Raw genomic sequence first — 10,904 nt, forward strand, 5'->3', positions numbered from 1 at the left:
TCTAAGTAGTCTATCCCGTATGTCTGGGTGTACCCTTTAGCCACTAACTGAGCTTTATATCTTTCAATAGTCCCATCTGGCTTGTGTTTAATTGTAAAGACCCATCTACATCCCACTGGTTTCTTTCCTGGAGGGAGATCACATTTTCCCATGTGTTGTTTTTCATTAAAGCCTTCATTTCTGTTTCCATTGCGTCCTTCCAATTCTTTGATTCAAGAGCTTGTTCCGCGGAATTTGGAATTTGTTCATTGTAGAGGGATGAGGTAAAGGCTTTGGCTTCTTTGGACAAGTTCCCTTCGGCTATGTTGGCTCTGGGATACCTAGAAGATTTAGATTGTTTTTCTGGAGAATATCATTTTGCTGGAATTCCTCTGTTGACTCTTGGTGGTAGAACATATTTCTTTGTCGTTTCTTCTTGCCTTGTTTCTACTAGTATCGGTTCTTCTTGTTCCTCCTGCACTGTTTGTTCAACTTGTTCCACATGATTGTTAGACATATCAATATTTTCATGAGTATTATGAGATCCGTTATTTTCAGTTATTTGGGGATCACTTACCTCGAATATCAGGTTAGAAGTATTTGGGACAGTAGCACTAACGTTTGGTTCACCAGATTGTTTTGGGGTCAATGACTCATCTTGGGTACTGTGATTAACTTCTTCAGATGAAAATGTCCACTTTGGGACCCATTTTAGCCAACTCAGCGTGTCATGCTCTTTCTCCCCTTCACCACTGAGTTGGGAGGTATAAAATAACTCAGTTTCAAGGAAGTCGCAGTTCATGGTGGTATATATATGACGTTTTGTTTGACTATAACACCGGTAGCCTTTTTGGTTGACACCATAGCCTATGAATACGCATTTTTCAGCACAAGGATCAAGTTTGTTTCGATTGACTTTCGGTATGTGGACAAAGACGGAGCACCCAAGTATTCTTGGTTGAAGTGTCAGCGCAGGGGGTAATTTAGTGAAATCTGAAAGGGCTTTAAGAGGAGTTTTTAGGTCAAGAGCTTTGGTTGGTAGCCTATTAGTAAGATATGTCGCTGTAGCAAGGGCTTCGGGCCAGAAGTTTTTAGGGACTTGGGATTCAATTAATAGGGCTCGTGTGATTTCTAAGAGAATGCAGTTTTTTCCGTTCGACGACACCGTTTTGTTCGGGGTGTGAGAGCACGACGTTTGGTGTATTATTCCTTTAGTTTGACAAAAACGTTTCATTGAATCGTTTATGTACTCCCCACCATTATCGGATCGAAGAACTTGGATATTGGTTTTATATTGTGTTTGTATCATGGCATAAAATATAATAAATTTATCAAAAAACTTCGGATTTATGTTTTAGAAAATAAATCCATATCATACGAGTGCAATCGTCAACAAAGATTACAAAAAAACAAATGTTTTGTCCTCCAGTTACTTTTGCTGGCCCCCATACATCGGAATGGATAAGGGAAAAAGGTAAATTAACTCTTGTATTATTTGGTTTAAAAGTATGTCTATGGCTTTTGGGCAAGACACAAGTTTCACAACTTAAAGTTTCACTAGAAGGAAAAAGTTTTGGAAATAAAATATGCAAGTAACCAATAGATGGATGCCCCAATCTCCTATGCCATAACTAAGCTTCTCTGTTTGTAGATCCGTGAGCCAAAAACACAGTACCATGTTGAGTTACTTCTTCCACATAGTACAATCCTTCACGTTTAGTGTCACGCCCAATAATCATTCCCGTCCTGATATCCTGTAGTATACAGAAGGTTGGGTACATTAAAACGGTACAGTTCAATTCTTTTGTCACATGACTCATAGACGACAATTTATGTGATAATGAGGGAACATATAAGCAGTTTGAAAGTTTTAAATTACGTGATATTTCAATTGTTCCCCCTCCCTTTACGGGAACAATCCCCCCATTGGCCGTTTTAATGTGATTAATTTTTGGTTTTGAATTTGAAATTATGTCGGATAATTCAAACGTCATGGTGTCGGTAGCACCACAATCAAAAATCCAAGATTTCTTTATATTTTCACATGTTTTGGCCATATTAATTTCCCCCATATTTTTATTTATTTTATTTTTGTTAAAAACACAATCTCGAGGTATATCCAAGATAAAAACATTACATTTTTGGCCCATATCGGAAGAAAACAGATTCTTTTGTGCTTACATTGGATTTATCCGATTTTTGTAGAGAAGTATTACAAATAACCGGTTTTATATGCCTTATATTTGAATTAACAGTTTCTTCGAGGGGGGGGAATTTAGCAAGTTATAAACCAAAGGGTCTAAAAACAAATGGTTGCAAATTAAAGGGTTTGAGGATATACCCTCAAACCCGTTACCTCTTTCATCACAATCAGATGTGGCCACTTGAACCGCCGCCGCCATACCACCGAAGGCAGTGCTCTTTTCTCCACCCCCGTGATGGTCGCCGCTGCCGCTATATGTGGCTTCTGAGTTGCCCATGGCGGCTGTAACCTTAGCGTTGTCCTTATCCCCCCCTTTTTTTCCATTGTTCCACCACTCCGGAAACCCGACGAGCTTGAAGCATTGCTCCTTCGTGTGTCTTGACATTCCACAATGGCTACATTTCAGACGCGCTTTGTCTATCCGGGATGATGACTCATTTGGTTTCAGCCCTTGGTCTGACCGGCGAGTTCCTTTGGATACAAAACCTAATCCTTCGATGTTGTGCTGCTGAGACACCAACAACCCGGTTGCCACCCCCTGTGTATCATTAGGGTTTCTTTTGATGGGCAGTTTCTTTTCTTACCGCTGCATATGCGCCTTCAGCGGAACGAAGAGGATCCCATCTTAGAATCTCTCTTTTTATCGATCTAGGGCGTTTAGAAACTGGAACAGTTTCTGTTTGGCTCTGATTTTGTTGTATGTTGTGATATCGGCAGCACACGCCATTGGATTTGGGTCTCTGCGTTCAATCTCTCCCCAGATTCCCTGCATTACTATCCAAAATTCTTCCAAAGGTATGCCATTTTGCTTGAATTCATTAGCTTTAACATGAAGATCAAAGGTTTGAAGCTTGTCCTTGCCACTACTATATGTAACAATAAGAGCATCCCACTATGATTTTGATGTCGGGAACTCCAGGTTACCAGCAATGGCAGGTTCAATGTTTTGAATTAGCCACGAGAAGACAACAAGATCATCTTGTTCCCACTGATCATAATTTTCATCAGTTGGTTCTGGAGGATTTTGGGTCAAATGTTTCAGTAAGGTTTTTTGATTTCCCCCCTATTGCAACTCGTATCATTCGAGACCATAGGGCGTAGTTTTGGCTATTGAGATTAAGACTTATTTTCAAGTTATCGGATAGGTTTTGTTTGAGGTTTTGAGTTTGGGAATTGAGACCGGTTTTGAGGATATTGGCTATTTGAAGGGTAAGATCATCGGGTACCAAGCCGCCGCCTGATTCAGACATGGTGGCTTGTTATTTGGATGTTTTGAAAGGTAAATGATGAGCAGGAGCAATAATATGATCCAAGGATCATACATGCTTTGATACCATATTGAAAGGATGGCACAGAGAATAAAAGTAATTGTTAATTATATGCTTAATTGTTTTTACAAAGATACAATAATAATCTTTAAATAGACAAAACAAGATGTTAACTTTACAAGGAAATAGCTTGAAAAAGGAAAATTCTAATCCTTTGAAATCTGCTCTAACAGTCCATGATTTGCTGTAATTCGGTTGTTGCAATCTTTTATTTTTGAAGATGATGAGGACTTAATCACTTGAAATCTTTATTTTTATTTTATTTTCTAACAAGAAGAAAAAAAATCACGGGCTTCACTTAAAAAAAATTTCGAATGCCTCAAATTCAATAACCAAGTAACATTTTCATGAGAAAATTGAAGAGTTTTGAAACCTGAGCTCCATTATGGGTGAGTCAAGAAGCTAGATCAAATGGGTCAAGGCTGTTAACAAGGAAGAAGGGTAGTGGAAGATGATTAACTAAGGTTTACGATATAGATGCGCAGTTACTAATGTAATAAGGGAGAAAAACTGCATTAGTTAATGTTGCTAAGTATGTTTATTTAAACTCTTTGGTTTTAGTTTAGAAGGATGGATTTTTATTTTTATGAGATCACTTGGTTAAAATCCTTGTAATGGAGATCTAATCCTTCTTGAATCAAATTAATTGGAGAATAGCCTATCTTGAATCGGGCCAATTATCCTTTAATTTCTTGTTTAAGTTTTGGTTTCTATCATTTGATCATGAATCTCGATGGTGCAAACCCGAACTAACCAGAAGGAAGGTAGTGATGGTAGTAGCATTACTTCTAATCAAATCGTTGCTCAATTGACAGCCATCATGGCTAAGCTCGACACCGTAGTCTCGCAATTGAGGGGTGATGCTGCAGAAATCAAAATTAGGGCATGAAGAACAAACACCTAATTAAGAAACATCAATTGCAATATTCCTTGTGCAGGGGATTAGGGGTTTAGAGAGAGAGAGGTAAGACCATAGATGAATCGTCGCTATGCATTCGACCCTTTATCAATAACAAATCATAACGTTGCATTCAATAGGAAACTAATTAATACCTTAAACATTCAATCGCTTCATTCGCATAGTTGATAAGGATTCCTCTTCATCACAATTAGCCATTGATTGCAGCAATTAAGGCGCCATTGATAATATAGATAACGGGAATTGGGGGTTAGATGCACTTGAACGACGCCGGCGATGCACATCAAAGGCGTTGGAGAGAAAGACGTCGAAGAATAGGCGTATTCAATTTTAACGGCGTCTCATAAACACTATTTATGGTTAAGAACGTCTTAAAATTATCAAATGACAATTTTGTCCGTCTTAAATCTGTTTTAAGTATATATATATATTAGGGTGAATTACGATCTAGTGGTTTTGGTTTTTATATCAATCAAGACGCATGCAGGCTAATGCTAAGATGAGTATAGAAAACCTAAATATTAATAATATAATTAGGGTTTCAACATGACCTACGTTGAGTTACGTGTTTAATTATTATATACCTTTCGACGGAGAAGTCGAAGTCATCGGATTTTGAAACCTGATCGATCGATCCGACAATTGGGAATTAGTGGAAGATATATAACAGTAGTTTAATTTTGCTTTGCGTGTTTGATAAACCTATCTTCTTTGTTCCATCTTTTTAGTTATACTAAAAAATTCTATATTTTTTAATTAAATAATCTTTTTTTTATACTTTTTATCATTATACTCTGTCTTGTAATTTACAAAAATTACTAAATTTTCTCCTAAATTTATAAACCCCGTGACACACCGTTTCTAGCTAGGTTATCAGTTGACGGAGAGAGTGGCCGCGTCGGGATCGGAAGACACGCAGTACAAATCCTGAAGCCTAAAGTACAACCACAGAGATGACAGGTAAATCAATTGATTCATTCAATATCAATCATCATGAAGAATCGTTATTTCAGTTATTCTAAACATTTAGGGATTGAGTTTTGAATCGATTAATTAGGTTTCGATGAACTGTTGATAGTATCGAGCTTCAGGATGTTTACGTTTCATGATTGCTACTTATTATCGGCTAATTTTAGGTTAAGCTTACAGATGTTTGTGCGAATTTAGGTATAATTAACGCTTAATTGTGCATTAGTGAAGTTAATTTTGTGCTTGATAACTTTATAAAAGATAATAAGGATGCTATTTTGATGCTTTGTTTCCGAAAACAGTTTCATAAGTAGTTGTTTCGTGTTATTAATTGCTTATTGAGCAAGCATGATGTAAGCGTTTGCTGTCGTTGTTAATCGTGCGTGCTGATTTTAGGTTAATCTTACTTATATGTTTATGCAAATTTAGGTATAATTAACACTTAATTGTGCATTTGTGAAGTTAGTTTTGTGCTTGATAACTTCACAAAAGATAAATGAGGATTTATTTTGATGATTTCGAGTGCTATTTTGATGCTTTGTTTTCGAAAGCAGTTTCATAAGTAGTTGTTTCGTGTTACTAATTGCTTAATGAGCAGCCATGATGTTAGCGTTGTTGTCGTCGTTAATCGTGCGTGTTGATTTTAGGTTAATCTTAAGTAAGTGTTTATGAAAATTTAGGTATAATTAACACTTAATTGTGCGTTAGTGAGGTTAGTTATGTGCTTGATAGCTTTGCAAAAGATGATAAGGATGCTATTTTGATGATTTCGAATGTTATTTTGATGCTTTGGTTTCGAAAACAGTTTCATAAGTAGCTGATTTGTGTTATTAATTGCTTAAGGAACAAGCATGATGTTAGTGTTTGTCGTCGTGTGTGCTGGTTTTAGGTTAATCTTACATATATGGTTATGCAAATTTAGGTATAGTTAACACTCAACTGTGCAACAGCGAAGGCTCGAAGCTAATTTTGTGCATGAGTGGACTAGGTTAAATGTGAATGATGACGCTAGTTTTATGTTAATAAGGATGTAATTTTGGTGATTTTGAGTGGTAACTGAAATGTACATGACAGACCATTTGCAGGAGCAAGAGATGGAAATTGAAGCTTTAGAAGCCATTCTTATGGATGAGTTTCAAGGTTAATAAGCGTTTTGCTCTTGTTGTAAGTATGGTCAACTTTCAAAGTCAAACTTGTGACAAGTTTTGGTTATATGTTTTGCAGAAATCCACCCCAGTGAAAGTGGATTGAACACTTCAAATCGGTGTTTTCAAATTACTTTATCTCCCCAGGTATCCATTTTGATTACTTATTTTCCTCCTTTTTCTAAAAAAAGTTATTTTTCTTACTTTACAAAACTACTTGCTGGGTGATGAAACGTAGTGAACATTAGAAGTAGCATTAGTTAACAGATAACAAACACTTTACCTGAAATGAAGTTTAAGAAATGTAATCTACACAAAATAGCAATGTGCATAACTTTTGTATCACTTTTGCATAACAAATATATTTGACCGTCTGTATGACTTTCTGAATCTAAGATGAATTGTATCTGTGAGATGAGTTTGATTCACCATGGGACTCTTGTGTGATTTTCTGTAGTGATTTTTGGATATTATCTTATGAATGTCACAATACAATAAAGAAATTAGCAACACAAGTCAAACATATGTCTCAAAATGATTATTATATACCATATTTTGTTGCTAACAGTAATGGTGATCATATGTATGACAAACAGTAGCCCTAAGTATGTTACTTTTGTTTTTGGCAGGATGATGAGACTGATGAATCCTCTACTACTCCAGGTTTTTATCAAACATATTTTTGTAAGATTATCGGTTGTGGATGTATAAGTTTCTTATAAATGCTGGTTGTTACTAATTTATGTGCAGTTCAGCTGGGGTTAATTTTCTCACATACAGAAAAATATCCAGATGAAGTACCTATTCTGAATGTGAGAAGGTGACTTATTATATCTTATTACTTCTATACACACACACACACACATAAATATATATATATATATTTATTTCCGGAGAGAATTTATTCTCTGTTGTTATCTGCCTATACATATTCTATAACTAGAGCTGGTAATATGGTCGGGTGGGAAAGGTGTCTAAACAGTCTCTTGTTGGAAAGGTTCATGTTTAGTACAAGTTGAAATGGGCTGGGTCGTATCGGGTTGATCCGCAAACACTTTTTGTCCATTCTTTTATATGTTAATTAGTGCATTGATTATGATTACAAAAACAATATTATCACATTGATAATCTAAGTTTTCGAATAAATGATTTAGGATGATGATGCATGCACCTAAAATAGACATTTGGCTTCTCTCAAATCTTTCATCTCATAAGTATAGTTATATTAAATACAAGTATACACAACTAATTATTCGATCATAAGTAATTAGGTTGAATTTGCCACCTCTAACTATAATTGAGCAACTTTGCTTGCTGAGCTGTCACTTATGGTTTTATTGTTGGTTATTTTATTCCATGCTGACTTTTTTGTGGTTATGTTACAGTATAAGAGGAATTCACACCTAGATCTAAAAGTATTGAAAGAAAAGCTTGAACAAGAGGTAAAATAGACTGTTGGCACCTTATAATCTATTGTTTTTAATTAACCGTGCACCGCTTCTTAGAGTGTGTTTGGATCTGCATTTTGAGAGATTGTGTGATTATTGAAAAATAAATAATTTTCTGCCTCAATAAAATTGGCTGTATGTAAAACGCAGATACTTTAGTGTTAGACAAGTTCTTAGTTTGTATGAAATCAATCGATAAAATGGCCAGAACAGACATTTAACATTATGGGAAAAAAGTCAAAACTAAGTGAAAGTATGATCACCTAAACGAGACCAGACTGAAAAAGGAAGTTGGTACTTTCACTATTTTGTGCAAAAAACATCATTCTACTCATGCACCCTATTGTAGTCTCTTAAATTATAGAATCATTTATTTTTTTGCGTAAAATGTCTACACGCTTATACTTATGTTACGTTTTACTTGTTATACTTTATGTATATTTGAATTTTTGAAAGTTGGCTTTGTCTATCTAGACACTTGACTATTTGAGACATTTTCAGGCATCTGAGAATCTTGGAATGGCTATGATCTACACTCTAGTTAGCTCAGCTAAGGATTGGCTTTCTGAAAGATTTGCTCAAGATGCTGATGATGATGACAATGAAGAGGATGTAGCAGAGAAAGATGAAGTATGGCTTTAGATTTTATGAATTATACTATACTAAAGTTTATGCACATTTGCTAAAAGATCCTTCGGACTTTGACTGGATTAAGACTTTTTATGAACTAACAAGAAAAAAAAATCCTTTTTATTAAATTTAGGGACTTTTTTAACTGTATTTAAAAAGGTTCAAGGATTCAATCATAAAAAACAAGAACTTTATTTTTTTTATTTTTTTAAAAATGTTGGGAGATTATCATTAAATTTCTAGAAGTAAAGGTCTTCAAGGATGCAAAAATAAAGTCCACGGACCTATGTACATATCTAGCGAAAGTACATGGGTCCTTTTTGCTGCCACGTGGGCTTCTTTTTGACTTGATCTATATTCAGGTGATTGTGCCACATGGAGAACCTGTCACCATTGATACATTTTTGGCATGGAGAGATAGGTTTGAAGCAGAGTTGGCGCTTGAAAGAGCCAAGTAAGTTCATAACCATCAAGATTATTGTTTCCTCAGTCCCAAAGTTGTCTATATTTCTATTTTAACTTGTCTTGTATGTTTTACCAAAATTGTTTCTACTGTTAGATGCAATTCGGGTAAAATTGTCATTCTCTTAATTACTAGAATCTGCATTAATTGTATCTATATTGAAGGACTGATGATCCAGCTATTATGTTTTTGTAGTGTAATTGTTAACAATAAAAAAGATGGTTTTAAAACCTTTAAATTTTTTTGACAAAAAGTAATTTTAGTTTTCTCTTTGAAACCAGTTATTGAGTTCTGATTATCTGAACCCTGAATTATCATTAATCACTATTAGAGATACTTTACACATTCAACTAATTAATCTCTTTATGCTAATCTTGAATGCTTATTTTCAGATTAATGCCAGAATCGGCACTTACAGCGCCCAAAGAAAAGAAACTCACCGGTAGACAATGGTTTGAAAGTGGCCGAGCTTCTTCTGCAGTAATATTTTCATCCTTTTTTTTTCTTTTTTTAATTTTTGCTTGTATGTTTTCTAATTCTCTTAGACTTTAATTTTGCATGCTTAAGTTCTTAAACTTATATAAACTCAACAAGAAGGTTCCTTAATTGTGTAAAAAAGTTTTATAAGTTTAGGGACTTAATCGTGCAAATAGCAAGCATGTAGTTGTTAAAATAGCGTGTGAGGACTTACGTGATTAACCTTAAGTTAATGCATATAAGCATGTAAAAGTATTATTCAGTCACGCTCTGAAAAAAGTCCTTTCTTCATGATTCAGTTGTTTAAAATTAACGAAAAGCTTCTCTTAATACGATTGCATTAAATAACTTTATAAAAAGGACATTTTTGTGAAGTTCTTAAAGGCTAGGGATACTGTTTTTTGTAATTCGTTTCTTCATGAATTATTGTGTTAAACTTGATTCTTCAACATTTAATTTTTATAACAGAAAGGTGCAGTGGCAATTGATGAAGAAGATGATGAAGAAGATGAAGATTTTGAGTTTGATGACGATGAAGACTTTGAAGGTTATTATTGTTCTAATCTCTTCTGTCTCCCACTTTACGTTTCTTGGTCAATTTTATTTTAAATATGGTAAAGTTGGCGAGTTGGCCAAACGGGTGAATTCTAGGTTTAACCAATAATTCGTGTTAAATATGATTATAAATATTACATTATTACAGTTATAATCTATTTCTTATTTGAAAAAGTCAACTAAAATAAACTCAAATCAAACCCACTCATAAGTAAAAAATAGTCGGTTGCAACGCTTAAGTTTATATTTATTTGACAAAACATTGTTTATGGTCGCAGATGATGAGGAGGATATGCTTGAGCACTATTTAGCCGAGAAAGATTCTTCATCAAGAGCGGTTTAGAAATAATTGCTTCTTCCTGTTATAAGTTTGCCTGGAATGCTGTTACCAACTTTTGATCTATGTATGCTTTTTTGACAAAAAAAAAATTAAATTCAGATCTGGTAAGATGGAGGAATGAGCGTACATTTGGTTGTCATCTTTGATTTAATGGTGTTTGTCACAATTACAAAGATTATTAGGTTATCATCATTTGAAACATGAGTTGTTTTTATTACAACTAATTTCGCGTTGGTAAGTGAATTTATTATATTCCCTTAACTTTCATTAGATCTTTTAATTTTGTGAAAATTTATAATTCTTTTTTTTCAAATAAGTGGCTTAAATGAAACAGAAGATAGAACTCATACAAGGGTACAAAAATATGGCGAGAGAAATTAAAGAGTAGCATTCACACTCCACCCCTCCTCCCTGTAATTTAATAAGAAATAAAATAAAATTGTTTTCT

General features: G+C 34.6%; 1 pseudogene across 1 annotated transcript; it reads left to right on the plus strand.

Moving 5' to 3' along the window:
* Positions 1-6,465: 6,465 nt before the first annotated feature.
* LOC143576888 (uncharacterized) lies at positions 6,466-10,542 on the plus strand (annotated as a pseudogene). Its single transcript, XR_013143017.1, has 10 exons — positions 6,466-6,538; positions 6,623-6,690; positions 7,173-7,206; positions 7,294-7,363; positions 7,929-7,985; positions 8,493-8,621; positions 8,984-9,075; positions 9,477-9,564; positions 10,030-10,108; positions 10,395-10,542. The product of XR_013143017.1 is annotated as an uncharacterized LOC143576888 (transcript).
* The last annotated feature ends 362 nt before the right edge of the window (positions 10,543-10,904 follow it).

The sequence above is a fragment of the Bidens hawaiensis genome, unplaced genomic scaffold (genome assembly GCF_021521415.1).
Source record: "Bidens hawaiensis isolate Kalapana, Puna unplaced genomic scaffold, B.hawaiensis_p1.1 tig00028335_1, whole genome shotgun sequence".
Taxonomy (NCBI): domain Eukaryota; kingdom Viridiplantae; phylum Streptophyta; class Magnoliopsida; order Asterales; family Asteraceae; genus Bidens; species Bidens hawaiensis.